The 26,815-nt window shown below is 41.0% G+C and overlaps 1 long non-coding RNA gene across 2 annotated transcripts; it reads left to right on the top strand.

Annotated features, from left to right (window-relative positions):
* Positions 1-10,289: 10,289 nt before the first annotated feature.
* Positions 10,290-25,113, top strand: LOC106992728 (uncharacterized). 2 transcript variants are annotated; one of them, XR_013402148.1, is made up of 6 exons: positions 10,290-10,406; positions 13,742-13,907; positions 20,343-20,436; positions 21,078-21,176; positions 21,394-21,464; positions 22,356-25,113. It is a non-coding gene; the product is annotated as an uncharacterized LOC106992728 (long non-coding RNA). The 2 variants fall into 2 exon arrangements; XR_001438756.3 differs by lacking the exon at positions 10,290-10,406 and having other exon boundaries at positions 13,619-13,907.
* The last annotated feature ends 1,702 nt before the right edge of the window (positions 25,114-26,815 follow it).

Here is a 26,815-nt window from a genome sequence, read left to right as displayed (position 1 = left end):
CGGCCTGACCTGGGTATTTTATCTTCTTCAGAGTATTTAGTAGCAACTAAATGATTATGCCTATTTGTTTACTTGTTTGGTTTCCATTTTTCCTTTTTTTAAACATTATTATTATTTTTTTAAAGACAGAATCTCACTCTGTTGCCTAGCTTTAGGCTGGAGTGCAGTGGTGCAATCATAGCTCACGGTAACCTCCAACTCCTGGACTTAAGCAATCGTCCTGCTTCAGCCTCCTGAGTAGCTAGGATTATAGGCGCAAACCACCATGCCTGGCTATGTTTTAAAAATTGTTTGTAGAAATCAGGTTTTGCTATGTTGCCCAGGATGTTCTTGAACTCCTTGCCTTAAACGATCCTCCTGACTTTGCCTCCCAAAGTGTTGGGATTACAGGCGTGAGCCATGATGGCTGGCTGCCATTTTTCTTTGTAGAATGCAGACATTTCTTCTAGGGCAGAAACATCCATTCTGTTAACATCCTGTGTTGCTTTCCAGTAACAAACCTGTGCCTGGCTTGAGATAGGCATTGAAAAATCATTTGTTGAACTTTAGTCCTCTGAAGTTGACTGAATACGGACTTGAAATCATTTGTTGAACTTTAGTTGACTGAAGATGGACTTGAAATGAGCTTCCTCCACACAATGGGACATCTGTGCTGTGGGTGTAGGACAAACAAAAAACAACATGGACAAGCCTCAGTCCGGGGTGGCCAGTACAGTGAAGGCCGATGACATGTTGACTTTCCTGTACTGCTGTCCTTTCCAGTGTCCTTCCCCTCACACTTGATGTAAATCCACAGACTTTCCATCAGGCCTCTTTATATCCATCCCAACCTCCCCGCACCCACCCCAGGAGAAAGGAAGATCTCTCTAAAGGCGTTACCAGAGGTGCATGCCTTTGCCTGCTGGCTGCTAATCCCACCTTCTCCTGACTCCTCTTGAGCTCTTTGGAGAAAGCATCTCTCCTTCTCCCCTTGATCTGCCTGCATGGGAAATTCTGAGGCATCAGAGCTCCTGTGATTCTCCTTGAGAGAAGAGAGAGACCACAGCTTCTTACAGACCTCCAGAGATGCTGGGGTGGATCTCTGACTTGGCTCCCAATGTCCCCTTGTACTCAATCCAGCTTGAGCTTTTAGGACAGCGTCTCGCCATCACCTCACTCCCCCAGCCCCATTTCACTATGCGCCCACTTCCCCTTATTTTTGGGCTCTCCTAGAATGTTTCCTAGTCCTTGTCTGCATGACCAGCCCTCATGCGAATATCCGCTTCTGACCACAGTTCTCTGTAGAGAACAGTACCTGCCTCTTTTTATTCTGGATTTCTCATTCACAAATCCTTACTCAAAATTCTTCCTGCGGGAGGGCTTTCCTGGCTTACTCTCTTTGACTCTCACTACTTGACTAATTCCATCTGCCCCTCCAACTTGTCTGCCTGCACAGAGCCACCTCCACAGGATCCAGGTGTGTCCAGATACTGGTAGGTATCAGATTTTAGGTCCCCATTTAATCTTCATGTTTGGTGGAATTTTCTTACAGGTAAGAAAATCATTTTTCTGTGTCTGGGAGGGCAGTCTGTCTATATATATTTTTCTTTTTTACTAATTCTTTTTCTCTTTCTTGGTCATCAGAGTAGAGTATAAACTGGAAGACCATGAATGAGTAATCATGGTTCCAGGTTTTTTCCTTCTCATCATTCTTGCCAGCCCCAATCTTGCTCACCCTCTCCGTAGCCCTGTGGCTGACCAGTTGCAAATTAGATAAATCATCTTGAGTCCATCAGGAATTCTTCTTTTTAAGGTGTCCTAGCATTGGTTTGCAGGAGAAAGAAAGCAAAAGGGGGAAGGAGTGGGCAGGGAGGAAAGCACCTCTGACCTCAGGGGTCTTGCAGTTTATCAGAGAAGGGGAACAAGCCATAAAGGAACAAACTTAAAGGAAAACACTTAAAGAAGGTTGAAGGAAGCAGCTCGGACGCCCAGAATTTTGGCTTCTGGGTCTTTGTTTCACCCACTATTGACTGTCCTGGCAACTGTCTAGGAATATTTCAGAGTCACTTGGGTAGAGCCCGAGAATGAATCAAATGTCTCTTTTCATAGACCCACTGGGCTGGCTGAGAGTGGTGATGGTCATTCTGTCCATCCCCTTCCCCCTAGGCCAGACCACATCAATTCAGCCTGCCAGTCAGGGGTATCTCCTATTTCCAAACCTCACCAGAGACGGATCCTACCCAGCTCTGTCTGCTCTTCCTGCCCCTGTGGTTTTGAGCCTTGGTAATGAGTGGCTGAGACGGTTGCATTCCTTGGACAGCCTCTTAGCCCTGCATATTTGTCAAGGACTCTTGGGAAGGGAGCTCAAGGGGATCTAGAGGCAAAGGCCTGTGTGAGGCTGCCCAGCCATACTCAGCTTTTTCCACTGGGCCTCTCAATTGCAATCTGTCTGTGCTCCAAGGTGGGGAGGTGGTTCCCATTTGCAAGGGGATGAATGCTGGTGTTTGACTTATTGCTGTATCAGGGCCCAGAAGTTGTGGCAGAGAAAACATCTCTTTAATTTGGAAAAGAAAAAAAAGACCAGCTTTGAATTCCACCTGCCTCCTCAGTCTTCAGCACCACTTCCTCTTCCACCCTACTTTTCTCACCTCTCCATGTGGGATGACAGCCCACCAGGACAGGCCTCACTGACAGCCCTGTCTCTGCTGGGGGCCCCACAGTTCTGTTGTCCTGCTGGATGAAAGGCTGTCAGCTGATATTGCTCAGTGCTGAGAACTGAGGCTCTAGTGGGATGAAGAAGTGGTCTTGGGTGAAAGGGTCACACGAAATGAGTGTTGGCCAAGGCCAAGATTTATGTATTTTTAAAAACAGATACCTCTGTCAAGTTTTCTTTATGTCTTTCCTATAGAAAATCCCATTCCTTCTAGACCACTTCAGCTTTTTCCATTCTTCAGAGTGACCCTGTAGAGTTTGGTGGTCAACCATGCAGCCACTGATGACAAATAAGAAGCAATGGATACCACATGTGCTGTTTCCTCTGTTGGGACATGCTCCCCACCCTGGGCCCTACACTACACCTCTGGCTATCACTAGCCTCATTCCCTTAGGGCCTTCAGGTCTTAGTTCAGCCCAGGTAGCTGCTCCTCTTACATGCTGCCTCTGCAGTTTCAAGAGAGGGGAACTGAGAGAAAGTGGTCACACACAGATCAAGAGGGGAGGAGGCTTCAGGCAAGGAGTGCCTTGATGCAGTTGATAAGAATCCAAAAGTTTGGACTGGGTTTATAATTCAGCAAGAAATCAGTAACCTCCTGGAGAGAAACTTCAGGGGGTTATAAAGTCAGAAACTGAACAACAGTAGGTTGAGTAGCAAATAAGAATAAAGCGCGAACGGTGCCTTTAGACAACTCTTTCAAGAAATGACCTATGAAATTAAAAAAAAAAAAAGTAAAAAAGGCATTAGCTACAGAGGAGAAGTGGAAAAAGAAGATGATTTATTTCTGTATTGTTAAGATGGAAGTGACCTGAGAAATGTAGTCTTGGGCTATTCTATATTCTGGGTGTTCTCTCTTTACCACACCCAGATCCACTCCTTGCCCTACTCTGTGCCCTGAGAGGCTGACCTTTCTTGACTATGTTAAGGGGTCCCTTGATTTCCTGTTGAGTTCAGCCAATGGGAAGCAGAGGATCAAAGGGCAGGAGAAGGAGTTGGGAGTATTTACTCCTTTGTCTCTCTCTTTACCAAGTTAAGGTTCAGTAGTGGACCATGTTCCTCTATCAAAGGCTAGCACTCTTGCCAGGTAGCTCTCTCCTATGGTACAGTGATAGTTCTCTACTAGGCCTGTTGTTGTTGGCTTGGGAGCTTCACCAATCCTTTCCAATTTCTCTTAGCTTGACTACATCTTTGCAAGCAGTCCCTTTAGTAAACTCTCCTCAATTACCCCATTTGAGTATAACATCTGTTTCTTATTGGGGACCTGACTGGAAAAGGGGGGCAATTAAAGACGCTGTTTTTATCGGAAGCCTCCAGAGATTGCTGGGAATATGAAGAGAACACATTACAGAAGCTGTAACAATAGACAGTGAATAGAAATGGGAGAATTTTAGTCAAAACCATGTTGTCACTTTACACTTTGAGGCCTTTACTCTGCTTTTGACCCATCACAGTGATGAGTAAAATACAAGTCATGTCAATGTAGTTAAATCTCCAGGCCTGTGGGGCCATGGGTCAAAAAAGTAGGCAGAGGCAGCTGCATATGCAGTTCTGTTAGTTTAAAATTGTTAGTTTAAAATTAGAAATCCCCATCTATCTGCTTTTGCTGTCAAGTCATGAAGAGGCTGGGGAAAGATGCTGCAATATGAATCTATGGCTTACATAAAACCGCATGTCTAGCAAGGCAGAAGAAGGTGGAGCACAGCCCCTGAGGGAAGGCCTAGGTCAAGGCACCTGCTAGCTTAGAGATTGATATGGTTTCATGTGTCCCCACCCAAATCTCATCTTGAATTGTAGCTCCCATAATTCCCACATGTTGCACGAGGGACCTGGTGGGAGGTAATTGAATCATGGGTGTGTTTTCCCTCATATTGTTAGTGCTAGTGAATAAGTTTCAGGAGATCTGATGGTTTTATAATGGGAAGCCGTTTTTGCTTGGTTCTAATTTTTCTCTTGCCGGCCGCCATGTGAGAAGTCCCTTTGTTCTTCCTTCGTCTTTCACCATAATTGTGAGGCCTGCTCAGCCACAGGGAACTTGGAGTCCGTTAAACCTCTTTTTCTCTGTAAATTACCCAGTCTCAGGTATATCTTTATCAGCAGTGTGAAAATGGACTAATACAGAGATTAAATCTGATATTCCTAATATCACACCAAGATAGAAATCCCAAACTGCCCATATATAACTTGAAGTGAACTCATAGAACATGAACCTATAAAACCAAAATCTGAGACACATGAGGAATATTAACCATAAGACAAGCACTTAACAAAATAAAATGTGGGAAAATAAATTCACTTCAGATTAAATGAAAATGATAGGACAATCTGAAAATGATTTAAAATGAAGTTTTTAGGATTGTCACAGAGATAAAGTATAATAAAAAATTAAAAGATAAAACAAGAAATCATGAAACACAAAAAGCAAAAATTAAATCTATATAAGAGAATATTTATAGTAACAGTAGTAAATTATGTACTAAAAATTGCTATTTTAAAAAATACTCAATAAATGGAGTAAACTCTGAAGTAGAGTTTAGAGCCAAACCATAAAGAGAGTATTTAAATGGCAGTGATAATTAATTTTATGTGGCAATTTGACTGGGCTGTGGGTTGCCCAGATATTTGGTCAAACATTATTCTGGGTGTTTCTGTGTGGATATTTTTGGGTGATATGAACATTTCAGTTGGCAGAATAAAGCAGATTACCTTCCATAACATGAGCAGGTCTCATCAAATCAGATGAGTAGGACTGAATAGAACAAAAACCAATCTTCTCCCACGTAAGAGGAGATTCTCCAGCGGATCACTTAATAGGACTTCATTTGCACCATCAGCTTTCCTGGATCTCAAGCCTGCTGGCCCACACTGCAGATTTGGACTTAAAAGTCTCCCTAATTGTGTCAGACAATTCCTTATAACAAATCTCTCTATATATATGTACACACCATAATGGTTCTGTTTCTCTGGAGGATCTGTTACAATGGGAAAACAGAACTCAGGAATATAAACAAAATATAGACAAAAAGAAAAATTATACGTATGTACGCATACAAACATTAATGTTTGTATGGGAAGTTAAGGGGAATAGAAATGGATTGAGAGACTCCAATATGCATCCGATTAGGACTTCCAGGAAAAATAGAGAATGATGTAAGTTTCCAGAATTGAAATCGTGAATCTTTTGGTGAAAGTTCATATAAAATGCAAACAGAACAAATGAAAATAAAACCACATCTATTTACACTGTAGTGAAACTGTAGAACATGAATAATAAAAATAAATGCATGTTAGAAGCTACCAGAAGGAAAAGACAGCTTGCTCATAAAGGATTAACGATTATATTGACAAAAGAATGATCTTCAGCTAGATTAGACCCCCCATTACAGATTAGTTGATATCTTCATAGTAGTAAGAAAAAAAGTCAACCTAGAATTTCATCCCAGCTAAACTATTCAATTGTGAGGGCAAAATAAGGATACATTAAGTTACAAAAGGACTAAGAAAATTTACTGCTCCCAGGTTCTTGCATTTAGTTCAAAAAAGAGAAAAGTGAAATCAGAGGGAACAATTGGGAGCAAGAGAGAAAAAGTTGTAAAGTAGTTCAGTAAAAGTGCATTAACTACTAACTTCTAAAAATAAATTTTGTATTAAAAATGGAGCTAAAAGTCTAGACAATAGCATCAAAGAACGTTGGTGGTAGGGAGTGCTCAATAAACTAGTTAAAACATACTAAGATTCCTGTTTTAAGAGGATTCTAGAAATTATGAATAAACTTAGAACTTAGTAAAAATTTTTGTGAGGTCATGCACTGCACAGTATTTTGGTCAATGATGGACTACATATATGATGGTGGTCCCAGAAGATTATAATACCATATTTTTCCCATACCTTTTCTCTATTTAAATATGTTTAGATACACAAATACTTAGAGTTTTCTACAGTATTCATTACCAAAACATGCTGTACAGGTTTGTAACCCAGGAGCAATAAACTATACCATATAGCCTAGATGTGTAGTCAGCGATACCATCTAGGGTTGTGTGAGTACACTCTATGATGTTTGCACAATGACAAAATTACCTGATGAGACATTTCTCAAACATATTCCTGTTGTTAAGTGATGCAAGACTGTATATATGTATATTTAACAATTTATCAGTAACCATTAAAATATAAGAAATACAATTTAACATCTAATTCAGAAGCTGATTGGTGAAAAGGTGTTGATGTGGAGAGAATAGCTAAAGCTCTATTAATCCAACACAAGACAGGTAAGGAGAAAAAAAAGGTTTAAAAAAGAAGCATAAAAGGAGAAAACACAAAAGAAGTAAAAACATCGATTTACTAAAAAGCAAGGAGCAGAATCTTATAAACAGTATGACATCATTTATTTTTAAAGTTGCCAGGTACACAAAACAATAATAAATGCTTTTGTATAAAAATGTACTAAAAATATAAAAACTCATGGAAGTGGGATACATATCTTTAGGTGTGGGGTTACCAAAAAGGGGAAGAAAACGAGGCAATGGGGCTTCAGTTGTATTTTAGTGTTTTATTTATTTTTAAAAGGCCTGAAACATACATGATAGCATTAACATTTTTCAAAATTTTGGTTGTGGCACATGTGTGTGTTTTAAGTTGTTGTCTAGAATTTTTTATATCCTGTGTTAGAAATATTTCATGATTTTTAAAGGAGAATAAAGTGAGAGGTAGCACTGTATGGCTGCGGAAACAGAAGTAGGACCAGTATGAGTTTATGGCAATGGGGGATTTCCTTAGATCTGGAGAAGGATTTGGACAGGACTCTCTAGGTCACAGCCAGGTAGACACAGGCCGAGGCTCTGGATCACATAATTTTGTACTCACAGAGGTTTTGCTTTGTTCTATTCATAGCTAGGAAAGTAAAAGGAATACTTTGTAAGTAAACCATGGGCTAGGTTCTAGAACAAGTTGTGAGAGATTTGGCCCAAGAAGGACCAGAAAAGGGCTGTTTAATTATCTCACTATATGCCAGGCTGACTTGTATACATGTGAAGTGATTGTGTAGAATTTCTTACCTAATATTTACAGTATATGCTACTTTATGTTGAACACAAGCCACTCTGCTAAATGTTTGACCTGTGTTATCTTCTTAATAATCTTCAGCGTATGAGCACTGTTTTGATTGCCTTTCTATTTCATTAAGAGACAGTATGAGGGCCTCTCCTCTCAGAAGTTCTCTCTCTCTCACTAGATAGAGAGCTGCTTTCCTTTCTCTTTCTTCTGCCTATTAAATCTCTACTCTTAAACTTCTGACGCGGGGAGGGGGGAAAGAGGCAGTGTGATGAAGTGATTGGGAATCATAGACTCTATAGTGTTAGATCACAGCTTTGCTCCTCACAAGCTGTGTGATTTTGGCAGCTCACTTAACTTCTCTGTGCCATGGTTCGTTCATTTATTATTATTTTTTTTTGAGACTAGGTCATGCTCTTTAACCCAGGCTGAAGTGCAGTGGCACTAACTGGCTCACTACAACCTCAACCTCCTGGGGTCAAGCAATCCTCCTGTCACAGCCTCCCATGTAGCTGGAATCACAGGTGTGCAACACCACTCCTGGCTAAGTTTCTTGTTTTCATAGAGACGGAGTCTCGCTACATCGCCCAGGCTGGTCTTGAACTACTAGGCTCAAGGAATTCTCTCACCCCGATCTCTTGAAGTGCTAGGATTATAGACATGAGACACTGCACCCAGACTCTCTCATTTTAAAAGTGGGGAGTAGGAATATCTATCTCACTGCAACTTAAATGTGTTGATATATGTGAAGACTTAGGAGACTTGTTGGTATATAGTAATCTCTATATAAGTGGTTGCTATTATTATTTGCTATTCTGAATGAGAAAACAAAAATCCAGAGAGATAAGGTAAGGTAACTTGAAAAAAGTTCCCAGCTAGTAAATGGTAGAGCTAGGTCTCAAATCCAGGATTAATTAACTCTAAATTCAAGTACTGAATTGCTATACTATTCTGCCTCCCTGGGAGACATAAAAAATAGAGAGACAGTAGAAAACAAAAAACATCAGAGTTACTGGAGAGAAGTAGGGTGAATCAGAAATACAGGGACAAAAATTTTATGGCAGAAATCTGGATTTTCCCTTACAGGGTAGCAGACAGAGCTGTGAGTCTGTCCATCAGCACATTCCCCCTTTCCTCTCTTTTAAAAGGCCTACTGGTGGGTTCAGGCCTCTGCCTTCCTCTGTGAAGCTGTGAACTTCTGGAAAGAAGGAGCCCCATCTTCAACCCCAGAACTTTATTTATGGTTGATCCGAGTCAATAGTGGTCCTGTTCTTCTTGATAGAAATTGGTTTGGGCATGGGCAATAAGATGTGAGAGCAGGCCTTATCCCAGGGAGGGGTTCCCATGAAAGGTGGATTCATGTGCGAATAGATGAACTCTCTTTTCTGTTGGATGTTGTGGTGTCTGGGTGTCTTGGTCTTTTGGGCTTCTATAGCAAAGTACCATAAACTAAGTAGCTTATAAACAACAGAAATTTATTTCTTACAGTTCTGGAATCTAGGAAGTCCATGATCAAGGCACTGGCAGATTCAATGTCTGGTGAGAGCCAGCTTCCCAGTTAATAGATGGTGCTTCTCACTGTGTCCTCACATGGTGGAAGGGGAAAGACAGGCCTCTGGAACCTCTTTTTTAAAGGCACTAATCCCAATCATGAAGCCTCCACCCTCATAACCGAATCACTTCCCAAAGGCCCTACCTTTTAATATTATCACATTAGTGGTTAGGTTTCAACACAGAAATTTGGGGGAACACGAACACTCAGACCATAGCAATGGGTAAGATTATGGTAGTCACGTTTCACCAGTAGGTTAGCTAACCCAAGGACCATGGGTTAGACATGAGGGTGCTAGAGCAGGAAGACAGAAAGAACCAAGGCCTTGTTGACGTCAGTGAACTCTGAATTCACCAGCCTCAGAATTGTCCTACCCATAGACTTTTGTTATGGAAGATAATGTTTTCTTAATTGCTCAAGCCAGTTGAGATACATTCTGTTACTTGCAGCCTGAACCATCCAAACCAGTTCAACTACAAAATCAAACGCTTGCTACCAGAGGAGAGAAAGAAGTAGTGCCATGGTATCTTTAGGCGTATTCCTAGAGGGGCGGCCCCAGATCTACGGGTCTTTGGGTCTGTTTCTGAGAGTGAGGATGGGCTGTGGCCCTGCAGGGTTGCTGCTGAAGCTGGTTTCTCATGTTGTGTTGGAAAAGGCCATTCTGGGAGCTGGGTCACAAGCTCCTGGAGAAGCAGAGTTCCCCAGCCCTTTAAACGGAGAAGCTCCCATAACAACCAAACAAGCAGGATTCCAAGGGGGAAGATAACAATGATCTTGGAGCTTCTCCCTACTCAGATTAGATGCATGAAGGTAATAAAAACCACCCAAAAGAAACTGCAGAAAGAGGCCTTGGGAAGCGCATTCAAGAGGGTGAAAAGGAAGAACAGAAGGAACCCGTGGAAAGAAAATCTTCCAGACCAAATGACGGTCCAAAAATAATGAGACCAAAGTTCAAAAAAGTAATTTAAACCAAATAAGGCAGGGAAGGCCTAGCCAGCAAGGGGCGGGCTCACTCTGCAGGGAGCAGGCGAGCAGAGGGGATGGAGTTGAGCAGAGTTCACTTCAGGACAGCCCATGGGTCAGAAGGAACTGAGGAATGCACCCGCTGCCCAGGTTAGCAAGGGGGGCAGGACCAGATGGCATGGCTTCTTACCTCCCCTGCCCAAGGGGCCTGGAGCATTGCTGCCACCCTCACTGGTGACAGGGCTGCTTGAAGTTGCAGAGCACATCCCATCTGGGTGGGCTTGCCGCCACTGCAACAGAGAGCCTGTGGGACCAGGCAAATGAAGGAAGCCTTGCTTGCTCATAGCCAAGCTTCTTTTCAGGTTCTCTTTTATATTTTATTGCAACCAAGAATTCCAGGGCCATACTGCGAGCCAGGGATGATGGATGCTAAGCTCATTAACCGCCTGCTCAGTTTGTGGACTTGTTCCTGCTGAATCTGTAGTCCAGGTACTGCCAGTTTCTTAGTGTCAGAGCCCTCGTAGAGTTCATTTGTGCATTCTGCATGTGGATATGTGTGTGCATTGACCCAGAGTTTTAAAAAGCTTTCTATTTACCTTTTCTATTTACCACATACCCTCTTCCACACTTAAAACTCCACACCTTCTACCACAGCTTTTAGAGTGAGAGCACTGGGTTACAATACATGTTTTCACAGGAATTGAGCATTTAAAGAGGTACTAAAGTGAACATGATGAATTTAAATTCTAGGTAAACAGCTCTCAAAAGCTCTCTCTTCTTTGTGCTTTCCTCGATGATGATATCTGATATTTATTCTGATGACAGAGGACAAACTGAACGGTGTATCACAGTCATCAGTTGATTCACTCTGCACCACTGGTCCCCAGTGGCATTTGGGGGCAATGTGGTATCTTTTTCTTAACTCAGGGCCCTCTTAGTACCTCCTTGTCCCTCTCTGGAGCACCTATGAATCCTTAGGTCCACTGCTCACCCCAGGCAGGCCATGGAGTGCAAGCAGTGCTGCTGGAGGCTTGCCTAGCTGGTCACTTTCCTGCTCCGCTGCTAAACTTTCCGCCCTCACTCAGGCCATGCTGAATATGGCTCTGTGTGGGGCTCCTCCAAGATGCTCCCTGTCTCCCTAAAGATGTGTTTAGCAAACAGTGTCACTGGTCACCTCCTCCAAATATTCTCAGGTTCCTTCCATATCTAGCTGGAAAATGTTCACTATGCCTCCTTCTAATCTTGGGGTTCACCTTAGGAGTGGGGAGATTAGGACATGTAAGTCACATCTCTCTGCTGTATTTCGGTCTTTCTCTCCTGCTCACAGCCCCCTTGGGATACACAGATAGGTTCCCTTTCCACTCTGGTCTTCAGAGTAGGGTGTGTGTACAACATTCCTTTATTTTCTTCCCACCTGCCACGTGATTTGCCCGTCCCTATTTCCTGAGACATGAGGGCAAATAGGGTGCAATGAATGAGAACTTGTTTTCACAGATAAGTGAACATGACTTTTGAAGTGGTTAGAATAACACAGCAATCACATTAGCATACATAGACCCTTGAGGCTGACTGGGAGCCCTGTACAAAAAATAAAAATAAAAAAATAAGAAAGGCTGCTTTCTGGCTGAGAAGGGAAGGGAAGAGTAAGCATTTTCAATAGCATGGGGACACAACTCCACAGGTTCTGCAAGTTTTTCTCTCTGGAAAAGAGGACTCTTGACTTTTCCTGCTTTCTTTTAATTTCAAAACAGCACACACACTTTAGGAGCAATAGCACCATGGATGAGTTTCTTGCCATCACATGAGCAGGATGGCATAATCAAGACGCCCCCAGGAAAGATCCTCCTATTTTTTTCTAATTCAGAAAAAAACAGAAGAATAATATGATACACATATCCCCTGCTCATATTCAAAATGTTCACTTTTTGTCACTTAGGCTTCGGATAGTATATCTCACAGTGAAAATTGAAAACCATTTTGTTCCTCCTCTCCATCCTAGTCTTGCTTCTTTCTCTCCAGCGATGACCACTGTCAATAATTTGATACATAGTATTCCAGGCCATGTTTTTATTAGCTTATTATAGATTTTATGTATTGGACAATAGATGGTATTGCTTTGTAGTTTTAAAATTTTGGCTGAATAATACACTGTATGAATTGTTTTGCAATTTGTTTTCAGTAAACAATATGTTTTTGAACTATATGTTTTCATGCTTATAGATACAGTCCCTTTTTTTTTTTTTTTTTTTTTTTTTTTTTTGAGGTGGAGCCTTGCTCTGTCACCCAGGCTGGAGTGCAGTGGCGTGATCTCGGCTCACTTCAACCTCTGCCTCCCGGGTTCAAGCGATTCTCCTCCCTCAGCCTCCTGAGTAGCTGGGACTACAGGCACACATCACCATGCCAGGCTAATTTTTGTATTTTTAGTAGAGACAGGATTTCACCATGTTGGCAAGGCTAGTCTTGAACTTCTGGCCTCAGGTGATCCTCCCGCCTTGGCGTCCCAGAGTGCTGGGATTACAGGCATAAGCCACTAAACCTGGCCAGTCCCTTCATTTTAAACTGCATTCAAGTACTTAATTTGTGAATACAAATATCTATTAATTAATGTCTATTAATTCCTCACTTAAAAATAGTCATCGTTTTTCAATATTTTCTCCCAGTGTTTTATTTTTAATAAGAGGAACAATTGGCTCCACCTAATACTTCAATTTCAGCCCAAACTTGGCCAGAAGACATCATTGCCTTAGAGCAGCCTGTTTTCCAGTCGACACTGAACTGCTGTCGACGGGTAGATAGTTGAGAGTCCACATATGCCCCCAAATAGTTGCAGACTGCGTGCTGGGCCTGATTCTGTTCCCTTGTCTGGAAAATGGGATCATAACTGTTTCTGTCTCCTTGGGCCGTATGAGGGATTGGTGTTGTGGAGCATGTACCACAGTGTCAAGCAGACAGTAAGTCCCCTGTTCATGCACATACAGTATTTAATGCCTGGTGTAGACCTAGACCCCAGCACCTGACTCCCTGGCCAATTGTTTTTCAAAGACACTCCCTGCCTCTGTTACCACTGTTTGTAAGACCACGTCTCTAAGAGTTAATCATCTGGAAGACAGAAATCCAACCACAAGAGGCAGAGGCAGTAGGCTGTAGAGTTAAGTGGCAGGCTCACAACCCCAAGTGCTGTCAGTACTCACAGCTTCTGCTTACCAGCAGCTGTCTGTACTCTGGATTGTTTTGAGCCTATCTTTGCAGGGCTTGCTGGGGCCTGCCAAGTTCAGCTGCCTGCAGAAGCACAGCTCAGAGCCGTCGCTATAGGCCTATTCCTTGTACAGGTCCGGCCAATCAGAGCTCTGTTACCAGGCAGAGCCTCTCTCCGGCTCTGGTCACTGTCATCCTAGCTGTCCAGACACCCTTTTGCAATTTTTGTTTGAATTGATTTTTTTAAAAGCACCTGATATATACTTTTCTTCTTATTCTTCTCCTTCTAGTCCTCTATTCAAGGCTCACCACAGAGACACAGGAATGGAACTCAGAATCACAAACAAAGAAACCTCGGTCCAAGAAAGAAAATGATCTTTAAAAAGACCCTCGTTTCATGCTTGCCGATGCTGAGACAATCGGCTCTGGAGGATATTTGGAGACACCGATTAAAAGGTAGTACCATCACCACATATTTAACTTCCACCTCTTTTCCCTCTGCTTCTAGGAGTAGAGAAACCAACAAAACCAACAGGAGAGAGATGGTAAATTTCAAATAATCTGTCCCTCACCCCACCACTATTCCCACATTTCACAAGGGCCCAGCCACAAAGCCAGTGCAACATGACACCAATCATCAGCAGAGTGGAGCTGACAGACCCTGCCTTTCACCTCTTACGGCATATTTGCTCATCTTCTCTCTTCCCCACCCCTCTCTGATAAGAGAAAGGACGAAAGCAAGGCAAGCGCATTCCTGAGCGGGAGCTGCAAGCGCCCAGGCTCATGACTTCTGCGGAGCACACTGGAAGGGGAGAAAAGGAGGAAGGAAGATTGAGGGACAAAGATGGCAGGATAAAATGCTGTGGATGGAAGGGCAAGTTCTCCTGGAGTAGGAAGTATGAGAGGTCAGAGGGTTTGGGATGCCAAAGAACAAGATTGAAAGTTTAATAAGCAACCTTGACCTATCCTATGGCACATCCTAATATGTTAGGAGAGATGTGAGTACAGATTGGAATACCTGTGTACCCATGCTGTTTTGAATTCAGTGATGGTTTGGTGCTGAAACATGCCCCATAGCTTTCTAAGTGTTACACTTACTTATACTCCATTCTTAAAGCAATTTTATAAGAACATATGTAAGTAGATCAGTACCATTAAAATGGGGTTAATTTTTTTTCCAAGTCACAATGGTGTAGGGCAGGTTGTGGTGGGAGGACTAATTGTCCAGAAATCTGGCTAAAGCTAATTATTAAACTGTTATTGCTAAAAGAAAGGGGGAATTAGGCAGAAAGCCAGTCTACCTTGCTTCAAATGGATTTTCTCTAGAGATCTGATCCTCTCAGTCTCTTCCTTAACCTCTCCTTCTCTTCCCCCTTTCTAGATTATTGTCCCAGTGGAAAGGGATTCTTAGTGTTATATAGATAGCAAGCACGATGCAAAAGTGTTGAAGCAAGAGTGTAAAGAATAATTAAAACATCTGGTGGGTTCTAATTTTATTTTTGAAGAACATAGCTTTAAAACAGGTGTAAAATACAAGCCATGGCCCTAAAAGCCAGGGTCTAAAATATATGAGTTAAAAAATATCATGATTCCCATCTTAAAGTTTTGCAGCTTCTCCCCCTACCCCAAACAAAAATACTCCTTTTAGGAATGAATATTTCATGTGTGAAAGTGACATTTTTTATATTAGGAATTTTTAAAAGTTTATAATAATCTTTTTCTTAGTCTAAATTCAGACAAACTTAATACTTTTGATTTTAAAAAGTACACAGCAGTAAGATCTCATTGTTATAAAATTATGCCTATCAGTATACATTGAGAGATCACAGGAATCATTCTTACATAAAAGTAACAAGGGTGGTCTTAATAATGGAATACTGGAGTGATTTTTTAAACTTTTTTGTACTTTTCAGTTTGAATAATTTTAAAAACAAAATTATATATTGTTTTCCAGAGATAGAACGTAAATTTTTTTAAAAGGAAAAAAAATTAGGCAATCAGTCGCTTGAGAAGTAATTGAATATGCCAATTATTAGGTTGGTGCAAAAGTAATGGTGTTTTTTGCCATTAAAAGGAATGACAAAAATCACAAAGTACTTTTGCACCAACCTTACACTTTTTCCTGTAAGTTTCATGAGGTTTCCCCTGTGTGTGTGTGTGTGTGTGTGAGAGAGAGAGAGAGAGAGAGAGAGTGATAGGGAGAGAGAGAGAAAGAGAGTAGCAGTGCCTCACTGCATCTGTTCCCAGGAGACATTTTGTGATATCTGAGTTCCAAGGAATGAGGATCAGACAAAAGGGACAAAAGTAGTAGGAGGAAAAATGGAGATCAGCAAAACTGGCCATGACTCAGCAAAAACACAGTGACATTTTCAGAAACCCAAAGCCTCAAACATTACAAAGTCTCCTATACCCCTTGCTTCTGAATAGAGTTGTCCTGGCCCTCCCCATTTCAGGTGGGCTCCAGCCTAGGCTGGGTAAGCATTGAGAGTGAGGAGGCAGGTGGGTGGATTGTCCCTCAAGGTGTAAGGAGGGGACAAATACCCTGTCTGTGGCTGATTGAACTGGGGAGGACCCGAGGCCGGAAGGTATTCTTAATAGCCAGTATTTCTCAGAAATGCAGCGGAAGTCTCCCAGACAAAGCAGACAGGTTGGCATCCCTTTCTTGAGAGTTAGTAAGAGGGAAAGGAGTGAGGCAGGCCTAGCCAACATACCAGGGACAGTGGTGAAATTTTGAGAATCTGAAGGGTCTGCCAGCTGTGCTTCCCACAGCAGCTTTCAGTGCCTGCCCCTGAAAAGCTGGCATACACCTGGCTGCCAGACCATAAAGGGACATACCTCGAGTGAAGGACCGACTGCCCCTAAATTCACTGCCTCGTGCCAGCTCCTAAGTTACTGTAGGGATCTGTGCGGGTCTGGCCCCTCTGCATGGGTCCTGGGACCCTTCAGAAATCTATTCTTGTGCTTGGCATTCCATCTTATCTTCTCCCTGCTCTGCTGTTAGGTGATGGGTGAACCTATAACACCCTATCTCATGTCACCAAGTGCTCAGATTCAAAACTGAAATCCAGTTCCTACTAGATCACTAGCCCTCCTCTTTTACTTCCATTTCTCATAACCTACAAAGAAAAGAAGAAATAGCACATACGAACAAAAGATCGATAAAAAACAGAGGAGAGATTTCCTGGCGTTGGGCTGGGGGTACAGCAGGAAATTGTAGCCACACAAATGACGCTCCATGGACAGAGAGTTATGCATCATGACCCTTGGGTTGAGCAACCCTAATGCAATACCAGGGTGTTAAAGGGCTGGGACTCTCTTGCCCTCTGGTAGGTCAGTTCTTAGCTGTAATATAATTTTACAGATGAAAAATTCCAGAGAGCAGTGACTTGCTCTGTGTTACACAGCGAGGCATAAATATAATGTACGGCAGCAACATAGGCCTAGTCCTAATTATTTGACATCCTAACACCTTTCCTTTGTTGTCTGAAGTAGCTTAGCTGAGATGAATGTCCAGTATGTTATTACAGTGGGAAGCCAGGCCAGCAGACTTCATTGTCCTCAGTTCTGTCTCAGTTACACTAAGCTTTCCTACCCCATTACCTGAGTTTTGAGATGTAAAGTGGAAAGACACATTTGGTTGACATTGTACCCAAGACAGAAGGTAGAAATTCGTCATGCTTATGCCTCCCAGGTTTCAGCGTGCCTGATCCGTTTTCTCTCAGCCCAGGCTCATCTTCAGGGCCACTTTGTCTTTCTTTCTTCTACACCAAGTATCAACCCAGCCCCTTTGTATATCTCAACAATGATTTAGTGGACACTCTGGCTTACTGATTTTGTTCCATTACAAAATGAGTTTCCTGCCAGGATAGAGGGAGAGATTATATAGACAGACATACATTTATAAAAACAAAAGGAATGTGGAAGGGTGATGTGGGGGCACTTTCAAGATGGCAGGACCTTCCTCCAGGCCATGGCAGCTTCTGCCCACAGCCCAGAGAGGCCACTCATATGCTGTGAAAATAAAGGCATTACCTCATCTCCTTGTCACCACCTGAGTGATCCATGAATGGGTGTTCTCTCCTCACTACAGGTGAACTTGGTCAGGACAAGAAGCTCCAAAGGCTTACTCGATTTCTTTGTTGGTGCTACCCTACTTTACTCTATTATATAAAGCTGTTTAGCCAGGCCCTTGCTTCATACATTCCATGTCACTGAACAAGAACTCAAATTCTGGTTAGCCGCCACCCCTCCCAAGTCAGTTTTACTTGATGTGCAGTTATGTGCTGAAATATACTGTGTCCTGTAGAAATGAGCAATGTGAGGGAAGGAGATGCAGAAGGAATCGAGTTGCACACTTTGGATCAGATTTGTGCGAGTTAATATGGATGAACTGACTTGCCCCAAACTAGATGAAGAAATCCTCCTCTAAAACTCAGCCAAGAGCCTGTTTATAGAGGGCTTCATTGTTTATAATTTCCATGTCAGTGCTTCTCAAATGCTCACTACTCTCTTGTTTTGGCCTTACTAAACTGAGGTGAGCTATGTGGTTCTTGCCCCCGATTTATCAATGTGAAAAGAGAGTCTTTAGGGATTTGACCATAGACAAGTCCCCAGGGGAGTGAGGGGTGGAGGTAAAGTAAGCATCCTGCTTTTCCAGCCTCTTCCCTGTTGACTCCACTGCCTTAAAGCGAGGTGTCTCTAGAAACCACGGTCACCTCCTCTTTGTGAGGCAAACATGAATCTCTCTTGGCCTATTACTCCCAAGGAAAGCAGAATATGAAAAGACATGTCTTTTGCCTTGCCAGATGGCTTCAGGGTAAAATTCTTCCCCAAACTAAGTGTTAGAGTCCAGTCAACTGTTTCAGGGAGGGCAAGAAGTAACATGGAGAAGTATTTAATCCTCTTTCTTCCCCGAAATTCCATGACATCCAAGCTGCTTGTGAGCAGGCCCTGCCAAGGCAGACAAGATCATTGAGCTGAAATCAAGAGAATGGGTCCTTGGCAGAGCAGACCCTTTTAAGGATGAAGATTGGATGCTGGGGAAATCCTACCAGCCCTTGGCAGTCTGAAGGTTTGAGGTTCCAGACTGGGCTCTCTCATTTTCCATACCTCCCGAGGAGCTGGCTGCATAAGTCATGAAATAAGCTGAAGAATCTTGAGCACCATCTAACCCATCTGGGCACCCACAGTGGAAAATTATGAGAGTAATATGTTGGGATAGCCCTGGGCTTCTTAAGACCAATGCATATTTTTATGCTTTTCTACATACTTTGTACAACTTTTCATTTTGAAAAAAATGAACAGGTCACATGAAGAATGGCTACTTATTCTTCAAATGTTTTGGAGAAGCCAGAGCTTGGGGAACCCAATGAAAGGGAGGGTGAGGGTAACCAAGGAAAATCGCTCTCAGGAGAAGCATGAAGGAGCAGCACATTGGGTCTCAAACCCTGTTAGACTGAATGCTTGGGCATTTTGTGCTGGTTTTTGTGATAGAATTAGCATTAGGACTCTTGAATGAATTCATGGGACAGGATTTATGCTCCTACTTCACACCAAACACTAGAAAGGTAAAAATAAAAAATGAATAAGGGGTGGCTTTTTCACCTAAGGAATGTTTTGCTTGAGAAATCAAAGCTTTGAAAGCACAGAGACTTCTATTTAGGTATTTGTTTTAACTACTTTTTTTCCCGTGCTCTTCCTTACTCTTTTTCCTCTCTTCTGTCTTCCTCTCATCTTTTCTGCAAAGTTCTATGTGAGTCTTCTAAACACGAGACAGTCCGAGTCATTGTGATTTAACAGATACCGAAAGAGCAGCACCCTTACCTGACCCTCAATGCAGGACACTACGAATGGGCTATATGGAGCATTTGGGAAATCTCTTAGCAGAGGCTGATTCTAGAGGATTCACTCTGGGTCGTATCTGGGAAAACTGACTTTGCTTCAGGAGCCTCAAAACTTCATATTGGGACATGCAGGAGAGCAAATCAGAGCAAATATGTTGGAGACTTTCCTGCCTTATCCTGACCAGGAAAGAGCAAAAGGTCTGAGAGCCTGGCTAAGCACATGTGGGCTCCATGGATGCTACATTCTGTAGTGAGCTGTTCTTGACTCCCACATCCCTATTCCAGGTTCTACCCCCCACCCAACTGACTACTCCTCAGTTTCCCCATTTCTTTTTTCTCTCTCTGCCTCTCAAGCACCCATCTCTTTCAGATGCTCTGTTCTCCACTCCCTTTTACAAATTCTTTCTCAAAGACCTCATCCATTCTCATGGCTTTGATTGTCACCCACAGTAAATGTTGTCTCTCAAATCGGAATCTCTCTCCTGGGTTCCAACCCTAATTGATTATTGGGTGTTGCAACTGAATTTCCTTCTCAAATAAGACACACAGTGTCAATCTCTTGACCTGTTTCCTCTCTGGTTTCTCCCATCTTAGTACATGTCACCAAGATGTACCCAGTCTCCCATGCTAGAAATCTGAGAACATCCTGGACTCTGCCCCTTTTATCACCCTCCTTAACAGTCACTAATACTATTGATCATGATTTCTAAAACTCAATAGAAATCAGTATCTTGGCTTTCTCACCTGTTTCTTCCATTCTTCAGGCCCATTCATTTCTGTCTGTAACCATAACTCCTAACCATCAAGTGGTCCTCACACCATGAGATTGTGAATGAATTCCTTCACCTGTCTGTGGTATTTCTTCATCTAAAACAGGAGGACATTGGACTACATCTCTGAGAACATTTCTAGCTCTGATATTCTTTAATTGGTTAGCTTGCATATATCACAGGCCGTAAAGCAAAAAACTGAGTTTTCTCTCCTTTCACTTATTCCTTGCTTCCCAATAACTTTTTAAATTCTTCTTTCTCCATTTTGCTTTTGATAGAAATGTGGTAGCCCAAGACCCAAGAAAGGTTAGGATTTCCCAGACATTCCCAGGGGAGACAATCCCATGTGCTTTCCTTCTGATGTCACATCAGGTAAGGGGATTGCCTGGGGCTAGAGCTTAAACAGAGTGGGTGTTGTTCTCATTGTTGTCATCACTGTTACTGTTTCCAGGGTACTGCTCCATGGCTATGCAGAGGCAGACACTCAGGTGGAAAGGTATAAGACAATTTCCCCCTGTAAATTAATCAGAGGGTGCATATGAACATCTTGTTGTTGCCACTTCACCCCCACTACTGTCTCTTCAGCTAAGACACCAGTTTAATGAGGTGGTTCCTGAGGCTTGGAGTTTCCCTAAAGACTGCGCCTCCTTTGGTGTTGATTTAGAAGCTCCATTGAGGGTACCAAGGGGGAGTGATGGGATGGCACCCTTGCTGAGAGCTGGGGGTTAGATGGCACCCTTGCTGAGAGCTGGGGAACTCACCATAGTCTTTGAAATAACACTGCCCTCTGTAAGCATGAGGAGTCACCATTCTTTTTGACTTCCCACTGGCTGGGAGGTGATAGGGAAGAGCTAAGACTTCCATTCTCCAGTCCCCTGAAGTTGGTGTTTTGCCTCATATTGTGTAGGAAGTAGGCAGTTTGTCTTCCATGTCTCCTATCACTTTTCTGTATACTAAAAAGATCACTGAGAAATGGCTTGTTTTTTTTTCTTTTGTACACATCATCTTCCTAGAATCTGAAGGCTGCTAGAGAAGGGAGAGGCACATGCAAGTGCATCCCATGCTGATTGTTGTTGAAATACCTGGAAAGAAACTGGCAAAGACTATCCAAGGTATGCTAAGACATGTCCAAACTTACAAAACAGTAGAACCTGAATAGGAATTTGAAGTTGTCTATACTCTCCTCAGCCACACCCTGCTATTTTACAGGTATGAAAAATACAATTTTCAGCAAATTAGTGATGGATACAAAGTATGTGGATGCCCAATCCTGTGTACTTTCCATTACCGTCTGCTTCCTAATTGTGTGTGGATTTCCTTGTTCTTCAGAGCCAAGGAGCATCAACATTTGGCTTCAGAAATGCTGCTAAATCCTGAATAAACAAGAGTGAACAAGCAAGGTAGCATTCAAGGTCTCTTATTCCTAAACCCAGTTGCAATGCTTGTATTAAACCCTGAGCTCCAGGCTGCTTCAGTGCTATTAAACTTCCTCTTTACAAAGAGAGGAGAAAATGTGGGGTATCAGACATATCCCACTCTTCCAAGGCCCCGTGCAGACTCTTAAAAGATGAGAGGGTTTTTGTTTGTGCATATGGATCAAAGAAAGACTTCCTTGAATTTTGGTCAGCAGGGTTTGTTTTAGATCTGTGAAGAGTGGAAGAGGTCTCAATTGAGTGATTTCATGGAGGACTGGGAAGATCTCTTTCCTCACCCAGAATCACTGTTGAGGTGCATTCAACCATTAGAATTCCACTAAGGGTAAAATACTGGAAAATGGCATAGGTTAGGAGTCATTGTACCTAGCTTCCAAGCATGGTTCTGCCCCTGTAATTTATAACTTCATCTATATGTTCATTTAATTAGGAAAGAAAACAGTCATTGAATTAATATATGTCTTGTACTATTCTGTGTGCTGAGTGTTCAGTGTGAAATAATGCAATATTTTTATTGGTCTTATAATGTGGTGGGGAAAGCAATAATTCACACATACATATATAATATAATAATACCAGTGTTATGAAGGAAGCAAAAATCAAATAAGGCAGTAGAAAGTACCAGACAAGGAGATGTGTTTGTGTAGGGGTGTGTTATAGTGCTTTAAAATAGGTCCACAAACTCTTTCACCCTCTCTTCAAAAGGTGCAGCCTAAGCTACCTCCCCTTGAGTGTGGGCTTGGCTTAGTGACTTTTTCTAGCAAATAGAATAAAGTAGAAGTGATGATGTATGGCTTTCAGGCTGGATAATAAAGCCACTGTGTCTTCTTCCTCTTGTTTTTGGATTGTCTCCTCTAGGGAAATTAGCTGTCATGTGAGGATACGCAAACAGTTTATAAAGAGGTTCATGCGACAAGGAATGGAGGCCTCCTGCCAACAGCCATGTAAAGGAGTCATCTAGGAAACAGATTCTCCAGCCCCAGTCAGACCTTCAGATAATTACAGCCCCTACCAATATTCTGACTGCAGTGGAAGGAAAGACCCTGAACTAGAACCACCCAGGTAAGATAATCCTGGATTCCTGACCTAGAGAAACTCTGAGATAGTATTTGTTGTTTAAAGCCACATCTTTGTGGGACAATGTATTAAGCATAACTAATACATGTGATTAGGGAAGCTTTTAATAAGAGGTTAACAGATTAGCAGAGACCAGAATGAAAAAGGGGAATGAGCCAGGTAAATATATGTGTGAAGAATGCTTAAAGTAGAGGGGATAGAACTGGCATAGGTCCTGTGGTTAGAACAAGCTTCATATTTTTCAAGGAAAATTGCAGGACTTGGAAATGGGCAAGAGATACCCGAGTATCCATTCAGTGGAGGGCTGAGCATTGTCTAGGATATCCTCTGGGGATATCGGATTATATTGAGATGTTTCTCTTTAACTGAATTTCTATTTTCTAAGTTATTTTACTTGTGGAAAACTGACAGTAACGCAAATGATCCTCCTTAAAGAAATACAATGAATTTTGTCTAGTACAGATGTGACGGAATTCTACCCTGTAGAAAAGAGAGTCCCAAACAATACATTTTAAGCAGCTCTATGGAAATATAATTCGTATACCATACAATTCATCCATTTAAAGCTTAAAATTCAGTTTTGTTCAGTATGTGCACAGGGTTGTACAAACAGCACAACAATCTAATTTTAGACCGTTTTATTGTTCCTCCTCATTCCTGCAAAGAAACCCCATCCCCATTAGCAGCTCCTTTTCATTCTTTTTCATGTTTTTTCCCCCATCTTCCAAGCCCTAGGCAACCACTAATCTACCCTCTGTCTCTATAGATTTGCTTATTCTGAAAATTTTATGTAAATGTAAACCTACAGTATGCAGTCTTTCAAAACTGATTTCTGTCACTTAGCATAATGGTTTCAAGGTTCATCTATGCTGTAACATGTATCAATACTTCATTCTTTATTGCCAAATAATATTCAATTGTATAGATAACTATATTTTTGTGGTTTTTGTATAGGTACCTATTTTCTCCAATTAGGAGGTTTGCCTTTTTCACTTCTTGATGGTATTATTTGCAAAATAAGAGTTTTTAATTTTAAATCCAATTTATATTATTTCTTTTGTTGCCTGTGCTTTTGATGTTGTATCAAAGACACCATCACTTGACATAAAGCCACAAAGGTTTATTTTTTTGTTTTCTTCTAAGAGTTTTAGTGTTTTAGCTCTTACATTTAGGTTTATGATTCATTTTCAGTTTATGTCTGTATGTGTTATGTGGTAGAGATCCAAATTTATTCTTTCGTATGTGGATGTCCAGATGTCCCTCCACAATTTGTTAAATAGAGTATTCTTTCTTCATTAAATTGTGACTGTACTTTTGTTGAACATCAACTGATCATAAAAATATGGTTTATTTATGCACTCTCAATTTTGTTTCATTGATCTATACATCTAGCCTTGTGTCAGTACCACACTTTCTTGGTTACTATAGATTTGTAGTAAATTTTGAAACTGGGAAGTTTGAGTTATCTAACATTTTTCTTGTTTCTCAAGATTGTTTTAATTTTTGGGGTCCCTTGCATTTCTAAATTAATTTAAGGACCAATTAGTCATTTCTGCAACAAAAGCAGCTGGTAACTTGATTGGGATAGTTTTGTACTTGTGGGTTAAATTGGGAAGCATGGACATCTTAAAAAATATGAAGTCATCTGATCCATGAACATGGACTATTTTTCTATTCATTAGATCTTTAATTTCCTTCAATGATGTTGGTGTATGTCTTGCACTTATTTTATTAAATGTATTCCTAAGTATTTTGTTCTCTTTAATATTATTATAAACAAAATTGATTTCTTAATTTCATTTTTGAAATTTTACTGAAAATGCATAGAAACCCAGTTATTTTATTTTATTTTAGCATATTGATCTTGTATTCTGCAAACTTACTCAACTCATTTACCAGTTTTAATAGTTTTTCAGTGAAATTGTAAATAGTTTATATATACAAAATCTTGCCATCTGCAAATAGAGATAGTTTTACTTTTTCCTTTTCAACCTTTGACTTTCATTTTCACTTCTTTTTCTTCAATAATTGCCCTGGCTAGACCCTCCATTACAATGTTGAATAGAAATTGCAAGAATACACATTCTCATCTTAATCCTGATCTTACGGGGAGAGCATTCAGTTGTTTACTATTAAGTATGATATTAGCTGTGGGCTTTCCATAATGATCTTTATCAAGCTGAGAAGGTTCTTTTCTAGTTCTAGTTTGGTGAGCATTTTTATCTTAAAGGGCGTTGTTGGGCTTTTGTTAGTTTTTTTTTTCTATGTTCATTGAGAAAGAACATAAGAAAATGCTTTGCCCTTTCTTCTATTAGTATGGTATTTTACATTAAGTAATTTTTTGCTGTTAAACAAACCTTGCATTTCTAGGATAAGTCTCACTTAGCTTTAGTGTATATATGTATTTATATGTTGTTTTATTGAATTTTCTTGTGCTTTGTTGAGTACTTTTGGGTCTATATTCATAAGGGGTAATGATCTGATGTTTTGTTTTCTTGTGGTGTCTCTTTGTATGATGACCCAGTAAAATGCTGACTCCAGATAATGAAGTGAGAAGTGTTCCTTGCTCTTGTGTTTTTTGGAAGGGTTTCTGAAGTATTGGTATCAATTTTTCTTTGAATATTTGATGAATTTTAAATTTGCTAATGCAACTGCTTTACTTGTTAAAGATTTTATTCATTATTTGTATATTTCTTGAGTAATTTTCTGTAATTTGTGTCTTCTAAAAATTTATCTAACTCAGATACGTTATCTAATTCGTTGGTATGTGGTTGTTCATAGCATTCCCTTATGAATTTTTTTATTTATGTAAGGTTGGTAATGATATCTCTTCTTCTATTCTGACTTTATAATTTGAGCCTTCTTTCCTTTTTTTAAAAAATTATTATTCTAACTAAAAGCCTTGTCAATCTTATTGCTCCAAACATTATACTTAGTTTTCCTATTGGATTTTAGCCAGTTTTGCATCTATTAGTAAATTCATGCCAACATTTCTGTTACCCTACATACTTTGTTCTTCAAATTCTTTTTTGTAACAATATTAACAGGTTACTAATTCCCTCATTAATTAATGAGGGGAATTTATACTTTTATGAAAGTGATGTTTTTAAACTTTTGAAAATTATACTTTAGCAGAAAATATGAAAAGAAGTAAAGAGCCAGAGAGTCATGGAAAATGAGATGAGAGGGAAAGACAGGGCAGACCACCAAAGACCTTGAAGGCCATGCTAAGGAGATTAGTTTTACTCTGAGTGGGGTGAGAAGCTTTTGTCATCCCCTTAGACAAGTCTTGCCCCTAACTGAGACCTCAGCTATCTGTAATATGTTTCTATGCCTCCTCACAGGGTGACTGTGAAAATAGAATGAGACAGAATGAAATCAAAAATTGCATTGTTATTGTTAGTGCTCAACTGGCTCACCTATGAGGTCAGTTTTCAGGTACTAACAACTTGGCCTAAATTTATTGTTTTCGAATTCCTACCTATTACCAGGATTTCTGAGGGAAAGCAGATACAGAGAATTCCAGAAGGCTAAGCCCTGGATTCTGAGAAAGGTAATTTGGTCCAGGAAAATGCTGGTGATTTGTGCATGGATATGGGATATAGTATGATCATTAGATCCCTGAAAGAAAAGGAGACAGGGCTGGAGAGGTCTGAAAGCTCAAAAGGCAAATTTGACCTGTGTCTTCAGAACTCCACATGGAACTAACTCTAGGGGGCTAGAAGGCTAAGGTGATAGAAGGGTAGGGTTGAGGAGCGGACAGACAGATCAAGAGCAATGCTGAACTGCATTTCATGAAGCTGATGGAAGGCCTGAGAACTCAAAGGTTTGAGCTTGAAGAAGAAAGCAAACTACTAGACATGAGCATTTGCAAAGCAGGTTTAAAGCATCAGTGTACTATGATGTTTGAAACTGAGTGACAAAGGCCAAAAGGAAGGATAACACAGTAAACCAGAGAAAAAAATCCCTTGCACAAATTAACAAGCATTTCTCCTTAGCCTACATCTCAGGGTATTCACAGATGGGAAAATGAATCAAATCAGTATCTCTCTCATTTTATTTTCGTTATTTTTATTTTATTTTGCCCCTGGCTTGACCTAGATCTTAAATTATTCGTGGAGATTTAAAAATATATTCCAGCACTCAAAATCCTCCCTGGCAAACCTCTGGCAGTTGTATAACGTAAATTTTTGTTGTTTATACTAGCTCCATTTTTCATGTCTGTGTTTTTCAATAGTCCC

This window comes from Macaca mulatta, chromosome 12 (assembly GCF_049350105.2).
Source record: "Macaca mulatta isolate MMU2019108-1 chromosome 12, T2T-MMU8v2.0, whole genome shotgun sequence".
NCBI classification, from domain to species: Eukaryota; Metazoa; Chordata; class Mammalia; order Primates; family Cercopithecidae; genus Macaca; species Macaca mulatta.
The sequence above is the reverse complement of the archived record's forward strand: the minus strand, read 5'-3'. Positions and strand labels throughout refer to the sequence as shown.